A 20,913-nucleotide genomic window follows, 5' to 3' on the forward strand; every position below is an offset into this window, starting at 1 on the left:
TCTAATGTGCTGGAGGACTTTTGTGTTTGTTTCTATTCAATTCCATATTACTGAATTCAGCCTCCCACTTTAACCTGTTGAAATTGAACCCCTTTGGCTGCTCATGACTTAAGAGTGAAACCTAGAAAGCAAATGTCACATGGCAATATGTAGAGATACAGCAGAGTGGGAGGGTAAGAAATTAGGTAACAGGGCAGTTATTGTGTCTTAGAGAATGAGGAGGCAAAGAATTCAGCAAAAAGAAAAATGTTTGGCTCTAAGAAAAAAATCAGCCAATAAAAGTAAGATTTTGAGTGTGTTGTTACATACATTTTTTGTTGTTACATACATTTGTTACATACATACATACAAAAATTCCTAACAATAGAATGTAAATCAGGGTACCATAGTGACTTATCAGAGGAGAGGCTGCAGTAAAGCAGGTGTTTGCCCTTCACTGGGTATGAATGATTTTCCCAGGCCCTACTCACATCTCTTGTCTTGCTGACATCCCTTTGTACATGTTCAGGGCAATGCCAGCAGGCACTAAAGCTTGCCAGGTGGTATAAGGCTAAAATAGCAAGAACACTAAAAGTTGGCTCAAGAAAAGGCAGACTGGGACAGAAAGGAATTTTTCAAATTTTCAAAGGGAGTATTTAAGAAAGCTTAGAAAGAAACAGGCTGTTTATGTGGGAGAATTCATCCCAGAAGGGGAAAAAAATATCTAAGGTCTAATTCACAATGGGACAATGGAATTCAGGAAATTCAAAATGGAAAGAGATCCAATATAAGGTCACCCCCTTTTAAAAACAGATTGTAAACAGCTGGTGTCCAGCTGACCCATGGCTGCTATGGTACAGAGAATGGGGCCCTAGCAAAAGAGGGATGCAACTTTTATTCTGTAACCCAGGATTTGAAACACAAAGACAGCAAAGAAGCAATGGATGCCCAACCTCTTTCTCATGTTCTCTGGGGATCTGGCCTGCTCAGGAGGGGAGCTTTATATTTCCAAACACTTAAAGACTAGAGAAAAAATGTGGCCTTGTGGGAAAAGCACTGCCCTCGGAGTTGACAAACTTGGGTTCTACATCGGATTTTTACATTTGCATGTTCCATAACCCTGAGAATGTCACCACCTCTCAAGCCAAGCTTCCTTATCTCTGGAATGAGTATACATATACTTTCTATGCTTACCTTATAGGATTATTTCAGAGATCAAATGAGGTCATCTATAGGAATGTGCTTTGGAAATTGCATGAAGTGATGTATCATAAAAATTAATGAATGTGAAGAATTCAGAGAACTATAAGAAAATTTATCTGAACTGACACAACATAGAATAAGTAGAACCAGAAAAACTTTATACAATGATCATACTGTGTAAATGGAAAGAACACCAAAAGAAAATGGACATTATGTAATTATACTGCCTGAACCTGTGACCAAAAAAGAAGGAAAATGTACACCTATCCCTTCTTCAGTGAGACAGAAAACTATGGTTTCGATATATTTCCACACTCAATGTATGGGTTAGTTTGGCTGAACTGCTTTTTCTCCCTTTTTATATTTTAGTTACAAAAAATGATTCCCTGGGTAAGAGAGGAAGAACGGATGTATTTGGAAATAAAGTTGATAGAAAAGCAAAAGGTATCAACGCAAATTTAAAAGGAAAATTGTGTTAGTATTTATGATGATAAGGGATCCAGAACTGGGTTGTAGGTCTTCTTAATCTTAGTTAAACTTTCTAGCCCAACGGCTCTTTTCCAAGCAAACTTGACTTTGAAACCAAGGTTTTCACCTTTTAGTAATTCTGATACTTCCCTGATCACTGTGCCCTGATATAGACACTGAGGTGGTTTCAGGTTTTGAGCTAATTTGCTTCCCTGTGCCAGAAGATCTATTGCCCTAAGTATCTAATTCTCTCTCTACCCTCTTTTTTTGTTACTGTTATCAGGACTCTATAGATGTCCAAGTATGATATCTGCTCCCCTTTCCCCTGATCATCTCTGGGTATGACATACTCCAAACCACAAAAGTGAGTTTCTAAGACTTTACTTCCAAAAACAAATATATAAATTCATAATCAACTTGTTGAGTTAACTAGAAGTATGAATAAAACCATGCCATCCCTGACTTCTAAACTAACATATCTACAACTTCCCATGATGAGCTTGGTCAATGATTTCCTCCATCCAAGAGGCATCCATCTCCTTCAAAGACTCACGGATGGATGTGGCCACAGACCCAACCCCACACCAATTTTGGAATCACTCACTTGGGAGAACCAAGTCAAACTCATAGACTGTTCTAGGATCCCACTCTTATCGAACCTGGAAGCTTCCTGTCTGCATTGGTGGATTTTGGACACTTCACCCACAGGATTCTGTCATCACTTAGACTGCTATAAATTTCACCTTTGTCTACTAAGGCAGAGAAGCTCATGAGGAAAAAAAAATGATCATAATTATTTTTCTTTCATCATATCAAAAAAATCATGCCCTACTGAAAAAAGTAAATACAGGACAAAAATATAATCTAACAAAATCTTCGTTGACACATAGTACTTTGCTACACATAAACAGATTTTCTTATGTACACTATATCCTTATAACAAATATGTGGTAGACAGTACATTTTTTTAGGTGAAAATGAAGTTCAAAGGGGTTAAAGTGACTTCCCAAGTTGACACAAATATAAAAAGGCAAATCCAAGACTCAAACCCAGATCTTTTGGTCTAAATTCGGTTTTCTTTCTCCTATACCACAAACTATTAAAAAATAAATTCTTATCAGTTCACCTAAAGTTTCCAGTTCATCCCAAGTAGGCAACCTGAAACAGTAACCTTGAAACTAACCATTATTTTTTTTAAACTTATTTTGTCAATACCTTGCGTTTTTAGAACACCATGCTCAAATATGTCCCTCTCCTTCCCCTGTCCAATGAGCCATCCCTTGTAACAAAGAAAAAAAAAAGAAAGAAAAAACATTTAGCAAATCCAACACCTCAATTAGGTCTGAGAATACGTAACATTCCACACCCATAGACCATCGCCTCTATAAATAATCAAAGGAAGCACATTTTAAAAATCTTTTCTTCAGAACCAAGCTTGGCTATTTTAATTATCTTGTGGTTAACCATTATTCTGATGAATAATTATTAATGCAACCAAGGGAATTGTCAGTATGACAACTTGGTGGAGACCATGTTTCCTTTTTAATATCACTGTATTATAAGTGCAGGGACTATGTCTTAAATAATAATAAGTACCTAAGTGGCACAGTGGATAGAGCACTGGGCTTGAAATCAGAAATCTTCATGAGTTCAAATCTGATCTCAGACACGTACCAGCTGTGTGACCCTAGACAAGTCACTTAACCCTGTTTGCCTCAGTTCCTCCTCTATAAAATGAGCTGGAGAAGGAAATAGCAAACCACTCCAATATCTTGGCCAAGAAAATTTTTTACAAGGGGGGAGGGGTGTACAAAGAGTTGGACATAACTAAAATGTCTCTATAACAACATAAGCTCCCCAAGCTTCCTACCTTCCCTGTGCTGATGTTGCATGGAAATACTTGGGGGGGGGGGGGCGGGGCGGGTCACCCGAACCTCAGTGGAAAGCATCATCTCCCACTGATTTATAAGTGGGAAAGGATATATGAAACAGTAACTGAATGACAAGAGCAGATATTCCACAGGGGACCAAGATTCTTCAGACTAATGCCCAAAATCTTCATCTGGTCCAATGGTTGAGAGAAAAAAGGAAGAAAGCACTACAGCCAGCATTCCCAATACTCCCAGGTTTCCTGTCGCCAGCTGGTTGATCCATCATCCATAAGTCTGACAGCATGGTGCAATCAATTAAAAACTTTCACTTCCTGAACTAGTGCCATTTGATGGTTTAACCAGTCAGTAATACTGGTGTAAAGAAGGTGAGAAAATGGTTTCTCTCATTGTCTTATATTCTTCCGTTTCACATAACTTTTTTTTGCTGTCCCCATTAGTACAAAATTCTTGCATAAAGCCCTATTTCCTCCATATTTCAAAATTTCTCAGAACCTTTACTCCCTTCTCTCCTCTCTCAGAGGAAGTCATGTACCTTCTCACCAAAGCTGTATACCCTTATTCTTATCACCTCCCACCAATTTACTCCATCAATCACCCCTGGTTTCACTTGTTTCTTCATTCTTTCTCTTTACACATATCATCCTACCCTTAAAAGTTCAGGTCTTCCCTTCAATATTGGACCACAGTACCAAGGGCTAAAACTGGGGTGACTCAGGCATGACCATCTGAGCCAGACACCTCCCCCTCCCACTCTAGAAGAACACAAACTATGCAATTATTCCAGTGCCCATCCTTGGGCTGTTCACTCATACCAGATCCCACAGCTGTTGCATACCCTTTCCTAGTACTGGCTCCCTACCTCAGCTGAATTTGCCCTATGTTCCAGGATCCCTAACTATAACTTTGATGCCCCCCACTTGATTTGCCATTTTATCTCTTACCTCCTTTAATGACAAGCTTATAGAAAAAGTAAATCTACATCTACTGTTTTGTGTTCCTTATGACCCAAGCCTTTTTTATGTAATTTCTATTCCTTAAAAAAAAAAAAAAGCGGGGCGGCTAGGGGGCACAGTGAATACAGCATCGGCCCTGGAGTCAGTAGGACCTGAGTTCAAATCCGGCCTCAGACACGTAACACAAAAAAACTAGCCATGTGACCTTAGGCAAGTCACCTAACCCCAACTGCCCTCCAAAAAGCAAAAAAAAAAAAAAGTCAAACAAAAAAAATAAGCTCTTAAATATTACTTTAAAACTTCCTAATCTTTCATCCAGCGGCATTTTTTTCAGTCTCATTTTCCTTGAACCTTCAGTAGTTTTTTTTTTCTTTTAGGGTGGAAGGCAAGGCAATTGGGGCTTAGTGCCTTGCCCAAGGTCACACAGCTAGTTCAGTGTCAAATGTCTGAGGCTAGATTTGAACTCAGGTCCTCCTGACTTCAGGACCAGTCATCTATTCACTGTGCCACCTAGCTGCCCCCTACATGTTTGTCTTAATCCCTTCCTTCACCTAACTTGTATATTTAGGGATCTCCAAAGTTTGGTCTTCATGTTCTTCTCTATGAAGACAGATGGCTTTGCTCTTTCCTCTTTCCATTGATTTCATCCTTCTTTTCTCCATCCCCAGTTTCAATTATCATCTTTCTGCAGAAGACTCCTAAATCTATCACCAATCCTGCCTGATCCTTTTTCTGAGCACCAGCTCTACATTACCAAATACCAGTAGGACATCTCCATCCAAATGACTTATTGGCACCTCCAATTCAAGATGTTCAAAATAAATCACACCATCATCTCCAAGTTTCTTCTTGCTCCTTACTTCCTTGTTCCTCTTCATAGCAACAGTAATCTCATAATATCCAAGCTTGAAACTCGAAAGGGATCTTGGAGTGCTCCTTTTCTGCCTCTCCATCAATTGTCAAATCCTATAGAATCAACCTTAATAATGTCTGTGCTGGGGTGGCTAAGTGGCACAGTGAATAGAGCACTGGCCCTGGAGCCAGGAGGACCTGAGTTCAAATCTGACCTCAGACACATAACACTTACTAGCCCTGTGACCTTGGACAAGTCACTTATCCCCAATTGCCCTGCCCTCCCCCTCAAAAAAAAAAGGCAAAAAAAAGAAAGAAAAAAAATAATGTCTGTGCTTCCATGCCCTCCTTTCCATTCCTGTTACCAGAATCTGAGTTCGGTTTCTCATGTTTCTCACTGAAATCACTGCAACGGTCTTATAAGAGGCATCACTGCTTTCTATTCTAATTCATCCTATATGCTATTGTCACATAAAATGACCATAACATCTAGGTCTAGAACTAAAGAGAACCTCAAAGATCATCATATCAAACCACAAAACTTTGAAGTGAAGGAAATTGAGGCCCAGAGAGATGAAGACATGTTCAAGGTCACACAGGTTGGGAGAGTTGGGGTTTGATAGCTATGTTGCACAGTAGAGAGAAGACTAGAGTCAGATTCAGGAAGATAAATTGGATCTTGCTTTAACTGCTTACTAGCTAGCTGTGTGACCTTGGACAAGTCACTTATTTTCTGCCTCAGTTTCCTCATATGTAAAATCAACATCATAATAGTACCTATTTTCCAGGGTTTTTGTGAGGATCAAATGACATGTTTATAAAACATTGTGTAAAATGTAAAGCACTGTATAAATACTAGTTGTTATTTTCATTTTCATTGTCATATTGTGCCACTTCTCTCAATCTTTTTTTTTTTTACTGTTCAACTCTGGCAACTAGTTCTCTCTTCAAAAACTTTTAATGGTGGCTCTTTGCCTACTGAAAAAAAATCCAAATCCCTTGGCACTATAAAGTTTGAATGAATAATTCTAGTTCCACATGTTCTGTTTGAAACAGATGATTTCATTTTACATGGTGGATCTTTTCACTTCAAATTAAGCCCATTGACATTTTTCTCACAGAGTTTAACCCAGTTCTCCCCACCCAAATGCCATTGTCTGGTTCTGCCCATTTCCATCCTCACAATCCGAGCAGAGCTGAATCAAAGTGGGGAGCTCCAGGAGCTGGAAAGCAAGACTTAGAAAGGACTTTTGTCTGTCTCTTTTATTTATTCTCTCTGTCTCTCTCTCCTCTTCTTTCTCCACTTGTTGGTGAAAGAGAAAGAGACTTTTCTTCCATTTCCCTCCAGCCTATGCACTTCACATTTGCAGCTACTCTAGAATGTTGGGCCCATGTAAGTGATAACAGGGGAGATAAAAGGAGACAGAGAAATTCCCCTAATTAATTTTTCAACTCACGACTCCCATGTGTAGACATTAATGCTTTTTGGACCTAGGCACCTAGAACGAGAGAGTGTCCCCTTATATCAGTAGATTAGGTTCTAAAACTCTGGGTTAGATGTTGTTCAACTACTTTCAGAGCATTCATCCCACCCACCAAGAGCTCTTGCAATTTAAAATTACCAAAGAGAGCATCTATGAAGTCTCTTTCCTGCTGAGAAGAAAATCAATTTAAAGGAAACACCATCACCCTCTTCCTCCCCACGCAAGCAAATCTCTGTTAGTCCCACAACTGGCACATTCTCACATCATTCTTACCATTACCAGATCATGCTCATGAATGATGACTCAAGAGAGTGGAACAGGGAAGGATTCCTTTTCAGATACTGCTTTGAAAGATTTCATTCGATCTTGGTCAACTGGCCCCTGGGTATCTCTTCAGTCATTATGGGTAATGAGTCATATTATGCAGCTTTGGGGCTTTCCCTCTCTACAATTCTGGTTATAAGTGTTGTCATCATGAGAGTAGATGACTCATCACCAGTAGCCAAGGGTACCTGGAGACAATTGAGTAAGGTTTTACCTCACTTGGGTGGCATGTGCTTGCCCACATAGAGAACTCTCTGTGTTTCTGTCTCTGCTTTTCTCCTCTCCTTCCTTGTCCCACCCAACTAGAATGTGCATCTATACATATAAGCATGAGATGAGGTTTATTCAAAATGCTAAGGACAATTAAAAAAAACTAAGCAATTTTCAACATCAAGGAAAGGATAGACCTATTGTTTGCTTGAGACAGAGGAGGACAAAGAAAAGGGGGACAAGCTCCAGTCTTATTTTGTTTCCCTTCATCAAGAATAATTTTCAAATTGTACTGTTTGAAATAAACATCATAAAGAAGAACCTGAAGATAGAGGTAGATGAGGAGATGGTAAGAGAAACCTTCGTTGTTTCAGGGGGCCAAGAAGAATTTACATCCGGAGTCTGGAAGAACTTGTGTTGGTAATCACTTTAGTCAATAATTTTGGGAGGACTATGGAGAAGTGAGACATGACAGAAGGTCAGAGAGGCAATTATCATGATTTAAAAAGGAATGATCAAAAAAATTACCTCTTAGTTGGCCATTGAGCTGAACAAAATTCTACAGCAGATTTAACAGATTGTATCTTTTCCCCTTCCCCTCCTCTCTCCTCTTCCTATAATTTCGGAGATACCTTTGGATGTGCCTACTAGATGTAGGAAAAACTTCCTAACCTTTAAGGGTATTCAAAAGTGGAATGGACTGTCCCCAGAGAATTAGTCCTCAACCCCAAACTCTTCAAGCAAAGGCTGGATAGCTCCATGTTGAATATGTTGTACAGAGGACTTTTACTTGACTATCAGGTGAACTATGTGGCACTCTGAGATTCTGCTGTTTGCAAGAACATTAAAAGGAGCTAGCATGCATTGGTTAAGGACACATTACAGCAAGCTCACACAATTTCCTTTTTCTCAGATTACTAGTAGTCTAGGCATTGTAAATTTTAAACTGACTCAGAACTAGGAAGGATGGCCAATGTGTTGGCAAACATTTCAGAATCAGGATCCAAAAAATTATCACAGGATGGAGTAACAGATTGTGAAATAAGGGGGTTAGACTCAATGGTCCCTAAAGTTTCGATCTACAGCTCTCAATCGGCAATCCAATGAATTCTACAATTCTATGCAATACAACAGTGATCAAAGTAGATTCCTGTCATTTGTACAATCATTTCAGTCATGTCCAACTCTTTGTGACCCATTTAGGGTTTTCTTGGCAAAGATACTGGAGTGGTTTACCATTTCCTTCTCCAGCTCACAACTCTTAACTCATACCAACTCTTTGAGGTAGGTGCTATTATGATACCTATTTACACTTGAAGAAACTGAGGCAAACAGGGTTAAGTGACTTGCCTGGTGTCACACAGCTAGTAAATATCCAAGGCCAGATTTGAATTTGAGTCTTCCTGACTCCAGGCCTGGGGGTCTATGCAGTACACCACCTAGCTGCCCAGATTTCTGTCAACTAAAGCTCAAACAAATCAACTCTACAAGAGAGTCATGGCTCAATAATCTTTCCTATAGGAAAGGTTTTGAGATTGTAGCTCAATAGGGAATGATGGTGCTATATGTCAAAGAAATTCTGTCTTTAAGTCAAAAAAAATTCTGTGGACTCTTAGGATGCCCTGATAGAAATCATCTCCAGAGCAAACACTTCCTCCCACTTCACCAGCACAGGGGTACACTTTAATTGGTCTAGGACACTACTCATGTGCCTCCAGTACTCATTTAGGCCACATCCAGAGTTCTGCACTCAGGTTTGAGCATCACACGTCATGAGTCACATCAGCAAACTGGGCGTCACCCAAAGGAGGGCAGCTGGAATAATGGGGAGGTTTAAAACCAAGTTCTATTAGGAATGGGTGAAAGAACAATGGTTGTTCTATCTGGAGAAAAAACCGTGGTTCTCTCTGACACCCTTTCAGGGGTGCACAAGGTTATGGAAACACTAAGACATCATATGCCTATTAGCTGGGTGGCACAGTGAATAATGTGCAGGGTCTGGAGTTAGGAAGATCGAAGTTCAAATCCAGCTTCATACATTTATTAGCTTTGTGACCTTGGGCAAGTCACTCAACCTGTTTGCTTCAGTTTCTTCAGCAGTAAGTGGGGATCATGATAGTACCTACCTCACAGGGTTGTTGTGAGGATCCAATGAAATATCTGTAAAACACTTAGTGTGGGGACTGGCACATAGCAGATCCTTAATAGTGCATTTCTGCCTGAGCTGGAAGGGAACTCAGAAACCATTTAAAATCCTCCTTCCACCTGCACATGTGTTTGAGGTCAGATTTTCTTCATATACTTCAACCATCCCCAACAGATTGAATGCAGAAGTAGATATTAGAACATAGCTATCTTCTATTAAACCAAACATTAAAGATACTTCTAAAATATGTAAATATATAAGACAATGCCACTCTTGTCACTAAGATAATTTTTTTATTTTGGAAAAGTTATTTTTCATTAAAAAATATTGTACTTATGTTAACATGTAATGCATATTTTTAAATGAATTAATGAATATTTTAAAATTTTATCAGTTTCAATTTCTAATAATAGAAGCTGATGAAAATTAAAAAAATATTTTAATAATAAATAATTTTATTATATTATATATTATAAAAATAATTTTTAAAAAATAATAGAAGCTGATAAAAATAGTAGTAAAATAAGAAAAAATAACTGCTAATTTATATTATATTTTAAGGTTTGCAAAGTGCTTTCTTTGTTAAACTATGTGAAATAGTCCATACAAGCATTTTTTTCCCCATTTAATAAATGAGAAAACTCTAATCTCTAAATCTAAAATCTCTAAGTGGTTTAGTGACTTGTCCAGGTTCACACAAGTAATAAGTGACTTAGGCAGGATTTGAAGTCAGGCCTGTCTTGATGCTAATACTTATACTCTAGAGGAAGATCTAGAGACTGGACGTATGATTTCAATGTCACAGAGAACTGCCAAGTGAGAAAATTTGCACTACTGATGCTGATCATCACTACGGGGGCACAAGGAGGTTAAGTGACTTTCCCAGAGTCACACAGCCAGTCTGTCAAAAGTGAGCCTTGGTTTCAAAGCCCACTTTCTCTCCTCCATGTTCTTGTTGTTGTTGTTCAGACATTTCAGTAATGTCCAACTCCTCATGACCCCGTTTGGGGTTTTCTTTGCAGATACTGGAGTGGTTTGTCATTTCCTTCTCCAGCTCATTTTACAGATAAGGAAACTGAGGCAAACAGGGTTATGTGACTTGCTCTGGGTCACACAGCTGGTGTCTGAAGCCAGATTCAAACTTGGGTCTTCCTGACTCTGGGGCCAGCCTGCTATCCACTCTGCCACCTACCAGCCCATTCTACCCTTTATATAATGCTACCTCTCAGCATTCATACTTAAGAAACAAATTCAAGCCCTGCCAGGTATTTGGTTACATTTGGTTGACTTTACTTGAGTAATATTATTTGGAATGCTTTATTATTAAGGCATAAGACCCTCTGCTATACAGGCAACCCAAAGGGGGAATCATCCAGTCACTTCTCCCCCTTGTCAACAACAGGTCACTCTGACTGTATCTATTAAAAGACCAAATAAATGAAGTCAGTGGTCCAGAAGTGAATAATTGGCTTGGAATAGACCCACCACCCATCCATATTATTAAACATAGTATTCCTGTAATGATCATCCCACTCTCTCTGACTTCCTGCCTCCTGCTGACCCAGCTGCCATTCAGTTTGAATTGAAGGGGAATATTAGGGGAGCCCAGAGAGGCTGTTTTTCCATTAACACATGGGACATTTTACTGTGTCCAATCTGGTTGGTTGCTCATATGCATCTGTCTTCCCAGCCATAGCACAAAGTCACATGTGGCACATCTGTCCTGCTAAATACCAACGCACATGCCAATTTTGGTGAAGTTCACTTCATCAATTCAAATGGTGAAAGGGATAAAAACAGTCAATTTCACAGTTCAGCAGTGAAATAATAGTACCCTGCTATCTAGCTGACAAGGCCAACAATCTTGTCTTGAAAATATGCATCTGACAATTTTCTTTACACCCAAGGACTTTCACCTTCCAGGGACGCAACCAATAATTTTACTCATCGAGAGACATAGCTGACAATTTTGTCTTCTTGGATGAGATTGACAATTCATTCTTCAAAAGACACAGCTGACAGTTTTGTCTCCATCAGTCACCACCAAGATTCTCTCCAGCTGAGCTGAAGTCACTAAAAAAAAAATGCTCTTAACTTTGGAAAGGTTGGTCTCTACCCTACAACTTTACTCTTTGTTATCATCATAAATGAAGGCAAGGACACCTACAATTACAGATGGCTGAACCAAACAATGCAGTATACCTCACTTGCACATACTACATTTCTTTCATTAATATTGACTTCTGAGACTTTTTATTCAACATCTTCTGTTGGCAATTTGGCTGATGGTTTAGTTTAATTTAAAAGACCTGTGTTGATCTCTTTGTACAGACTAATTTTAAACATGCTGTTCCCCAAACACCAAGGAACTATGAAATGTTTTATTTGTGTTGAACAAAACCATTAAGAGTTCAGTGAGGAGAGACTTTCATATGCCATGAAAGCTTGATGCCGAGTTAAAATATCCCATCCATTTGGAAGGATAACAAACTCTATGGTGCGTTATATCAGATTTTAGTCAATTGCTTTTCTACTGAATTCTAGGTAATTATCACGGATCAAAAGCTGAAAGAAACCTTTTCATTTACTCTTCCAGTTTACAGATGGGGAGTAGAAGCCCAAAGAGGTTTCACAAAGTCACCTAGTTCATCAGTGACAGAGGCAAGACTAGAAACCACACTCCTTCACACCAGAATCATATCCCTACAGCCACTGGACCAAGAGGTTACCTTTCAGATAATACTAGTTGTTAAGTTCTTGAAATATTCTTGCCCAGCAATAAATTTTCCATTACTACGTGGCTGATTATCCATGCAAGATGGTACACTCCACTAAGTTTAGAGTGGCATGACTATTACTCTGATCAGGCTATCCCAGCCCTTGCTGTTGACTTCACCTATTCTTAATCTTATTTCTTATCTTCTCTTTCCTATAATTTTTTTTGCATACAAAATGAGAAGAGGAGAAGGTAAGAAATCACTTAATTATATTTTCTCTCTCTCCCCCCCATATCCCCCCACTTTTCCTTCTCTTTTCCTACATTCTCTCCCCATTCTCTCTTCTTCCTCTCTTTCCTCTGTTTTCACTCTCCTTTTCCTACTCCGTCACCACTCCCACAACCCCTCCCCTTCTCTACGGTTTCATTACTCAAACCTTCACATGGAGAATATGAAGCCGGAAAGATATTCATTTTCAACATTGTAATTGGCATTGGCCAAAACATATTTAAATCTGTTCTGCTAATCCTGATGATGGCTCTCTTTGATGAGTCAAAAACAGCACACCATCATAAGTATGTGTCCTATACTGGGAAAGGAAGATGACTGGAATTCTATTTGAAAAACAACACCAGTGACCCTCTTTGACCCCAAGAAGCTTGTTAATCATTTCCAATGGCACAGGACATTTGCAGGGGAACCAAAGCCCCCTTCTATCCAGAGAATACACCCATTCTCCCAAGGACTCACTGGGTAGCTTCCCCATTGCTGTTCTCTGCTACCTTTTTGAGTGTCTTTTTACCTTCCCCTGATTCCCTCTCCCCCCAAAAGATCTTTGTTTCTAATGAACAAGGAGTCTTATTAGGAAGCAAAGAAAATAAGAGTTTCAAAGCCTCATCTCTCTTTTTCAAATCATCTTCTGACAAGAATAGCTGCTCAGCATCTGCAGGAAATGATTTTGTTAAATGGGAGGTGGAGGAGGGGGAGCTCCAATTCAATCTAGCAGACATGAGAAGTCAAAATTGCACCAAACTGTCTTTAGTCCTCTGGCAGCCATGGAGAGTGAAAAGAGGAGAAAGAGGGCTGCTCATCCAGAGGCGAGCATAAAGGCAATGAAGGAAGTCACAATTACTTTCTTGAAGCTTCTCTCGCCAGGGCTATAATTGGGCACCCCATGGTAGTCTGTTCTCAGCCACAGTGATGAACAGCCAAGCTGTCACTGCACAGACAGAAGACATCCTAGAGTTGAAGGCCTAGGAAACTTATGAATTGATTTCACATAATGGGATCAATAAAATGCTTCATTATGATCCACAAAAATCCTACAGATGAACATTACTGGAAGATATGAATAGTGCTGTGCATTAGGCTGCCACATCTACTCAACAGCAGATAGAATTCCATGATCCTACTGCTAATCAAAATAGGTAAGAGGAAAAAAAATGAGAGAAATTTAGCTCCCCTCCCTCTCCTCCAAGTCCATTTCCAATTACTAACCTAACCTCATCCTGTACTAGGCTTTTATGTAGTATCAGTGTTCATCCAAAACCCATTCACAACAAAAATAAATATTTATTAAGCACCTACTATGTGGCAGGCACTATGGTATGTGCTGGGGATACAGAGATAAAAATGAAATAGCCCCTGCCCTCTGGGAATTTGCAGTCTCTAGGGTGGGGAGAAAGGGGAAATGGGTGGAATATATTATGTCTTTGCTCCTCCTTTGTTTTTGAAGAGGACCAATGACATCATGATGTGATGGGTGAGGTCTTGACTTGCCTGTGACTGGATTTAAATGAGGCAAAGTTGTGCAAAGTCTTTAGCCTCACTCTCTCTTTGAGTCATCAAAGTCCAGTGGCAGGACAAAAGCCAAGATGACTGGGGATGGTCCAGGATACAGTGGATGACCTTAGCATCTTTGATGTCTGACCAAGCTCTAAGTGCTCTGCTTCAGCCACCTTCTTGCCCACTGGAACAAATTGTTCTCATCCATCTATACAGCAAAGGAAGTCTCCACATGGTTGGGGTAGACAGCTCAACAACTCATGGACAGGTGTAGCCTGAGAAGGTTTTACCAGGGTGTGGCCACTGAACACATGATGGAGTGCTCAGGGAGGTCTAGCACCTCTGGTGTAAGTGTTTGCTGAGCCCTTTTAGGGGAGCTCATTCACTTTTAGTGTCTAACTGCCACTCAACTCTCACCTCCAATATATTATGAACACAGATATCCAACCCCCAAATAATAATTTCAAGAGAGAGAACAATATCCAAAAGGCAGCGAGTGGCATGTGATCTGAACCATGAAGGAAGATTTTTTTTTTTTTTGCTTTTTGGAGGGGGAAGGTAGGGCAATTGAGGTTATATGACTTGCACAAGGTCACACAGCTAGTTTTTGTGTTAAGTGTCTGAGGTTGGATTTGAACCTGACTCCAGGGCTGGTGCTGTATTCACTGTGCCACGTAGCCATCCCAGAAAATTTGATCTTTAAGACGTAGTGTTGAGGAGGAAGTGCATTCCAGACACAAAGCCTTCTGCGTCTCCCTCACTCTTCCCTTTACCTATCACATGACTTGATTCCACCCTTTGTATGGCATAGTAAATTGGTTGGACTTCAAATCAGGAGTTTGGGACTTTCATACCATATCTCCAACAAATTATCTACATGACCATGACCTTTTTCATCTGTAAAATGAGCAAATTGGGCTAAATGTCTTTGACATGTGGCCCAGCTTGGAGGTTCTCATATTTTCAAGATTCTTTAAATTTAAAATTCTTGCAGAAATAGTAAATTTTATGACTATGTTACCTAGCTTCTCCATGTTTTTACCATCTATAAAATGGAACACCAAGACATCTCTAAACTGCCATGAAGTTAAATCTAAGATGAAGTTTTCAAGGAAGAGAATAAAGAAATAAATTAGACATGTGTCAGAATAATGGAATTGGAATGCTTTTTCTAATTAAGGCTGTATCTGTGTTTCTAGTGACTTACTCCAATAGATCTCTGATCTCACTGCTCTCTAATAATACTAATGATGACTCCTCCATGCTCTTTCCCCACAATGGACAGGTGTAGGAAACTTCTATATCTCTCAACATTGCTTGCATATCAGTGAGACATATAGACTGGCTTTGGGTTGTCCCCTACTGTCAGCACATGACTGACTAACCCACCTAATTTGGTTATACATCTCTCTGATGACATTTTTATGACATTTTCCTCACATAATTTCTTGTAATGAGTTGCAGCCCACTCACACCCAGCATAAACTTTTGGGTAACCTACAACTTTGATTCTTTGATGACCATTATCTTCCAGTAACCATGTCTCCTAGTCACACAGCATCACAGGAAGGATGTTTTTATGTTCAGTTGTTTTCAGGCACGTCTAACCCTTCATGACCCCATTTGTAGTTTTCTTAGCAAAGATACTGGAGTGGTTGCTATTTCCTTCTCCAGTTCATTTTACAGATGAGGAAACTGAGGCAGAGTTAAGTGACTTGCCCAGGGTCACACAGAAAGGAAGTGTCTGCCACTTGATTTGAAATTAGGTCTTCCTAACTTCCTAACTTCACTACATCACCTAGCTGCCCATAGGAAGAATAGACATTAAAAAAATGATACAATGTTTCAGGGAGAGCATGGGGACATTAATTTCCCAAATGCCTGCTCTCTTCTTCCTGTTTAATTTTGAGTTTAGCTCATTATTTATCTGCAGTATGTGTCCAAGTTTTATGTACTGATGGACCACCTCTACAGATTGTCCATACAACTGTACGTCACAGTCCAAATAGGTATTTTTCATCCACTTAGTTTTTCCAGTATGTGTAGTTAAGCTGAATTCATCTGAGGGATTGTGGGTCCTTTTTTAAGAGGCTCTGTAACATCCTAGAGTCTGATTCAACTGGCTCTTCTGCAAAGAGGAACATCTGGAAGTCTTCATCCTAGAGAATTTCTCCTCTTTTTAAAAAGTTTTATCAATGCCTTTCATTTTGACAATGAGAGATATACCCAAAACTACCTTAAATGCTCCCTTTTAATGAATCAGTTCAGTAAAAGCAGCTCTCAGTTACTGAGATTGAAAATGTATGCAACATTTTATACCCATAACTCCCCACTTCTCTATTAAGAGAAGTGAGATATGGTTCACCATCTGTTCTCTGGAACCAAGACTGGTTATAAAAATTACTAAGTACTTGGTTTCCTTTTAGATATTCTTTTTGTTTACATTGCTGTAGTCATTTGTATGTATTTTCCTTCTAATTGTGCTTTCATCACTCCACATCCATTGATATCAACTTGCCCAAGTTTCTCTTAAAGGAATCTCTCTTCCAATTGAACTTTATGCTGGACATCATCCAGGATAGATGCCACCAACTTCAGCGAGCATAAGCTTTTCTGTTTTAAGTCTTGCTATCAGAGGCTCTAACAAACTTTTCTCTGTTATATATTTTAAGGAATCTCATATGATTGTGAAATATGCACGAGAGAAACTTGGTTGGAAGAAAGCCTTTAAAGCCGTTTGTTCCGCTGGTGAACCAAATGCCTTTTTTTATAGTCAATATACAATAAGCACAGTTGAATGGTACATTCTTATATCTTTCAGTCCATTAAATTACTTTAAAACCATGGACTTTTTGAATATTGACAAAACTCTGATTGTATCCTTCCCAAATCTCCATCAAGAATGTCCATGGTGGGTACTTTGTAGAAATGGAGAAAGTAGATACATAGAGCAGTCATTCCTAATATCCTTTTGACCAATTTTTTTTTTTGGTAATAATAAAGATTTGCTATTTCATATATCTTGGGAACTGAGCCCTCAAAATCATGTTGTCTCCAGTACACAGGAGGCAGCTAGGCAGTGCAGTGGATAGCTGGCATGGCGCAGGAAGGTCTGAGTTCAAATCTAGCCTCAGGCACTTACTTGGTGTGTGACCCTGGACAAGTCACTTGACCCTGCTTGTCTCAGTTTCTTCATCTGTAAAATGAGCTAGGAAAGGAAATGGCAAACCACTTTAGTATCTTTGCCAAGAAAACCCCTAAAATGGGTCATAAAGAGCCAGACATGACTGAAATGAAACAACAATAACCAGTATATGCTTCCTCTGCATATGAAGTATCCTTACTGGAATTATAAGAACCAAATCATATCTAATCCAATTAATCTTCCTATTGTTTTACTGTCATTTCTAGCACGACAGAGATAGTCCAAAAGTGGTGGCCCCACTATCATTGATGGAGGAAAAAAGGTTGATTAGAAAATGTTTTACACATCTTTGTCATTTTTGTATATTTGTTCTTACTAAGTATGGGCTCCCAGAAAGCTACTCCAGATTCAAGTACTTTGGATGAAAGCATCCTGTCAAAACCATGCCAATGCGTTTGCTCTCACTGTGACAAAAAACAAATATATTGTCAAAGTAAAGAACATCTAATCAAACCACATAGTAACAAGGTGTTAAGTAACAAAAGAATTTATTCACATATGGAAAGACCCTTCCCACAGATAACCAGACCACTAATGGGTAGGTGCCATGAGAACACATGTCCCAGAAACATACTTAGAAGAGAAGACATATGGAACAGGTGTAGACAGGTTCATGTGTGGCCAAGGCATCTTTATGGCTGGGACAACTCATACCTCTGACAGTGAAGAGTTGCCAATATCTCCTAATGATGTCATTACACTCTGCTGAGGGAGCGGGGATCCCACTGAAACCCCCCCTGTGCTTCACTCCTAATACTTCTGCATCTTTACTAGTTTCTCTAGGTGTCTCTACTAGTTTCTAGCTAGGGTATTCACTGAGTTGTTTTCTGCCATCACCCACTATTCACCAGCCATGCAAGCTTTCTGGGACCATCTTCAACCTTCTGCTACCGTCTCCTAGGAGTAAATCTGCTAGCAAGCTTCTTGCTTTCCAGGAAAGGACCAAGACCTTTTCTGTACAAAACAAAAGTCTAAGGTCATGAAAATGTCACAGAAAACCATCAGAAGATACAGGTTAAGATGAAGTCTATTGTTTTGACTGACTCTTCCATTGCTCCCACTCAAGACCCTGGCCCAAAACAATTTGGAGATTCCTTTGAACTCTTGTCAAAATCTCTGATTACCAGACTACTTTTCTCTGTACTTCATTTTAGGGATTTCACCTAACAAAACTTCACAAGAACTATATGGAAAAGAGCTGATGAGAACCTCCTTATTTCCCATCATACTCTAGCTGACAAGCAAATAAACCCTGACCAAAAGCAAAAGAGATAAAGAGGATGGCAGGGGTATCAGTCCTTTGCCTTTTTTTCTTTTTTTTTTTTTTGTTGTTTGTCAGTTTGAATTTAAACATCCCTTTATCATGCATACCCACCAAAACAAAATCTTTGGGCTTTTTCCTGTACAAAAGTTGGGAATCTCAATAAGCTTTTAGTAAACTTTTTTTTTCTCCCACTGCTTCTTGATGCTTTGTGAGGCAATATTGTTCATAATCTACTATCTTCTCCTGTAAGATTTTTTAGCTGAGCTTGTACACTAAACTAATGTCTTTGTCTGTTACATCTCTGCATGGGAAAGAGATCATGAGTTTACTGGTTGAAGTGGTTTCTAGTTGGGATATGGGAATTTGGTTTACATTTTTTAAAGAATCTTAGGGAGTGGTATTGCTGTCTGTTCTTTTCTCTATCTCCTCATGTGTGTGTGTTAATTAAATGGGTAGGTTGGAATTTTATGAAGTGATCCTCATATCTTCTCATTTAGAAAAAAATTTCTTCTACTTTGATGATGATTTTTACCTTTGCTCTAATAAGCCCATAATCTGACTATACACAGATAGCTGATTCAAAATAACTTACCCCATTGGCAGCCACATTATAACAGAAATAAAAATGACCTCATGAAATATATCTGTGTAGATAAACAGGCTGACCTTAATATGATGAATGAAATACAGTCTGCTTCCCTAGTCTCACATTATGTACTCCTGTACCTCAATATACATCCTACAGCTTTCAAATGAGAAATTATACTTGGCTTTCTGCTTTTCTTAAGAAAATAAAATTCACTGTACTCAATAATAGCTTTTCTACCGAAGTTTCCAATGAAAGGCATCACATTTCTAAAAATTGTTAAGAACAGTCACTGTTATTTTGAGGAGCAAGGAGATTGAATCATTAGAAATTCACTCATCTAATTACTGGCCATTTTCAGACCTGTTCAGCTTTCACAGTCAAATGAGATCAAGTACATTCTGTCTGGTGCATGCATCATCTCCCAAGCCTATAGCCAGACTTTTTTCCATGACCGCTTACTGTGACACATATGATTTATTCATCCTACACTGCACTTGATTTATCAGTAGGGCCATTTCTTGAAGGCTTATAATCATTAACCTTAAAACTGTAGAAAGTACTAGGAGGTGACAAGCCATGAAGTTAAGGAAAGTTTGTCATAGCAGAAGTAGTTCCTAAGCAGTGTTCATCAGACACTTTTTGGACTTTGTTGTTGTTGGGACCGGGTCAGGGGGGCAGAAGAAAATCATTTTACTTGACCATTTTGGTTTGAAATTTTAAGCAGAAACCATAATTAAGAATCAGTCCATTCATAAGCATTTATTAAGCACTTATTATTTGCCAGACACATACTGGGGATACAAGGAAAGACAAAAGACAAGGACCCTTGCTCCCAAGTAGTTCACAGTCCGATGGGGGAAACAAAATTCACACAACAACGTACAAACAAGTTATATACACAAGAAATAGTAAATGATCCACAGAAGAAAGGCACCAGAATTAAGGAAGACTGGGCAAGGCTTCCTGTAGAAGGTAGGACTTTAGCTGAGACTTATAGGAAGCCAGGACAGAGAAGAACAAGAACAACCAGGTATGAAGGGTAAAAGAGGTTCAGAGCAACAGATAAAACAAGGAAAGAGAAATCGAGGACTACCATGTCTATTGTCCTCATCTCTGACTTGTTTCCATCCACACACAAAAGTCAATGAAACTCAGTAACAAAATGAGAGTTGCTGCCTTTTAGGGGGTCATCTCGAGCCTCTGCCAGTAGCTCTTCCTCTGCAAATGGTTGAGGGTGGGGTATTCACATTCTTCAGAAGCCTAAAAGCAAGACACCACACAGGAAGATCATTTGACATTTAAAGAGCGTGGCATTTTTCTATTGTGCCTGACTCTCCATGACACCTTTGGGTGTTTTGGTGGTGTTGTTCTTTTGACAGAGATACTGGAGTGGTTTATCATTTCCTTTTCTGGCTGAGGCAAACAGGGTTAAGTGATTTGTACAGGGTCACACAACTACTAAGTATCTGAGGCCAGATTTGAATTCAGGAAGATGAGTCCTCCTGATTTCAAGTCCAGTACTCTGTCCACTGCACCTCCTGGCTGCCCATTTAAAGAGTAGAAGTGTTGGGGTGGCTAGGTGGTGCGGTGAATAGAGCACCAGCCCTGGAGTCAGGAGGACCTGAATTCAAATCTGGCCTGAGACACTTAACACTTACTAGCCATGTGACCTTGGGCAAGTCTCTTAACCCCAATTACCCTGCTCTCCCCCCTCCAAAAATAAATGAAGAAAAAGAGAAGGAAGGAAGGAAAGAAAGAAAGGAAGGAAGGAAGGAAGGAAGAAAGAAAGAAAGAAAGAAAGAAAGAAAGAAAGAAAGAAAGAAAGAAAGAAAGAAAGAAAGA

The sequence above is a fragment of the Petaurus breviceps genome, unplaced genomic scaffold (assembly GCF_028583685.1).
Source record: "Petaurus breviceps papuanus isolate PSGF00001 unplaced genomic scaffold, PetGlider_PUasm1.0 126, whole genome shotgun sequence".
NCBI classification, from domain to species: Eukaryota; Metazoa; Chordata; class Mammalia; order Diprotodontia; family Petauridae; genus Petaurus; species Petaurus breviceps.